General features: G+C 36.0%; 1 long non-coding RNA gene across 1 annotated transcript in view; it reads left to right on the top strand.

The window, feature by feature from the left end:
* Positions 1–1,158, top strand: part of LOC116559765 — a 3,542-nt gene extending 2,384 nt beyond the window's left edge. The window contains exon 2 of the long non-coding RNA XR_004272609.1: positions 601–1,158. This is a non-coding gene — a long non-coding RNA (uncharacterized LOC116559765). The remainder of the gene's footprint in view (positions 1–600) is intronic.
* The last annotated feature ends 1,095 nt before the right edge of the window (positions 1,159–2,253 follow it).

Raw genomic sequence — 2,253 nt, 5'->3', positions numbered from 1 at the left:
AAAAAAAAAAAAAAAAAAAGAAATAAAAGTAGAACTATTATTTGATCCAGCAATCCCATTACTGGGTATCTACCCAGAAGAAAATAAGTCATTACACGAAAAAGATGTTTGCATGTACGCATGTTTATAGCAGCACAATTTGCAATCGCAAACTAGTGGAACCAACCCAAATGCCCATCAATCAAGTGGATAAATAAACTGTGGTATATTTATACAATGGAATACTACTCAGCCATAAAAAGGAATAAATTAATGGCATTTGCAGCGACCTAGATAAGATTGGAGACAATTATTCTAAGTGGAGTAACTCAGGAATGGAAAAACCAAACATCATATGTTCTCACTGATATGTGGGAGCTAAGCTATGAGGACACAAAGGCATAAGAATGACACAATGGACTCTGGGAACTTGGGGGGAAGGGTGGAAGAGAGATGAGAGATAAAAGATACAAATAGGGTGTAGGGTATATTGCTTGGGTGATAGGTGCACCAAAATCTCACAAATCACCACTAAAGAACTTATGTAACCAAATACTACCTGTACCCCAATAACTTACAGAAAAATTAAAATAAACACTAACTAAAATCAGTATGTTAAAGAGATATAGCTGCACTCCCATGTTTATTGCAACACTATTCACATTAACCAAGATACAGAATCAGTCTAAGTGTCCAATAACAGGTGAATGGATCAAGAAAATGCAGTGTATATACTCAATGGAATGCTATTCCCCCATAAAAAAGAATGAGATCCTGTCATTTGTGGAAACATGGATGAACCTGGAGGTCTTTGGATTAACTGAAATAAGCCAGGTACAGAAAGACAAATATCACATGATTTCACTGATTTGCAGAATTTCAGAAAGCTGATGTCATAGAAATACAGAGTAGAATAGTGGTTACCAGAGGATGAGGAGGGGTGAGGGGGTGGGGGGGCATGAGGAGAGACTGATCAATAGGTACAAAATTGCAGACAGGAGGAACAAGTTCTGGTGTTCTGTTGCACAGTAGGATGACCATCGTTAACAATATTGCATTGTGTTTTTCAAAGTAACTAGATGAAAGAATTTTGAATGTTCTCACCACAAAGAAATGATAAATGTTTGGGCTGATGGATATGCTAATTGCTCTGATTTGATCATCACACAATGTAGACATGTATTGAAATGTCACTCTGTACCCCATAAATATGTATAATTATATGTAAATTAGAAATGAAATAAAACATTTAAAAAAGTCTTCACAGGAAATGGGACTGGCAGTGGAAATCATAAGCTTCTCTATACAGTTTCATTTATACCATTTAATTAATTATAAATGCACTTATGACTATAATGTAATTGTATTATTTACTCTATGCTGTCATTTGTGCCATAGCAGTTGTCTTTTTTAATATTTCTCGAAGTGTGGTCCATGCAACACTTGCTAAAAATGCAGATTCCATGATTTCAAACACAACCCCACTGAATCTGATTACCTTCACTGGGGCCCAGGGATCTGCTTGCGAACCACTGCAAGTGAACAATAATTCTTTTCAAGATCCTTTAATGTATGCCACCTCTTGAACATACAATAGCTAAGAAAATCTGTGAAGTTTTAAAATTCATGACAATGACTGGTTTCTTAATTATGTAGGGAGAAACATTTTGAGACTGTCTTTGCACCTTGTTTTGCTGGGGATCATTTTTTCTCATTCCCATGACTGCAGGAATATTGATCTCAGCGTTACCTTGACCATTAATGAATTATGATGGCAATAAGCAAAGATGCACACCTCTAGCCTCCTGGGAGCTTCATCTTCTGCTACAACATTTGCATTTGTAAGTCAGCACCTGTGTAATCTATATTCTATTTGTTATTCTCCTTTAATTACATATTGGTAGTGGTCCATTTGCAGGCTGAGAGCAGCCAACTGGAGCTTCAAAAAGATTATTAAAATATTGACTTTAAATTAGAAAGCCAAAAAGGAAACAAGACAGGGTTTATTTCTACCCATGCTGGTATGATCTTTCAGGAACAATTATTTCCTTTCTTCTCAAGAAAAGTTTCAAGAATTGTGCAAGGAACTCCCATATGCCCTTTACATTCATTCTTTGTTTATGTCTTGCCCAACTTGCTGTCTTGCTTTGTATCTATGTAAGCCATAGTTCAAATGTAAATTCACATTTTCTCAATTGTTCCAGTGATGTCCCAATAATTAATTATAAACTATTTTTTTCCCCAGGTTAGGATCCAGTCTAGGATCACGCCTTG

This window comes from Sapajus apella, unplaced genomic scaffold, assembly GCF_009761245.1.
Source record: "Sapajus apella isolate SASKATOON/1434 unplaced genomic scaffold, GSC_monkey_1.0 scaffold24, whole genome shotgun sequence".
Classification (NCBI taxonomy): Eukaryota; Metazoa; Chordata; class Mammalia; order Primates; family Cebidae; genus Sapajus; species Sapajus apella.
This window is presented reverse-complemented; position numbering and strand designations above follow the sequence as displayed.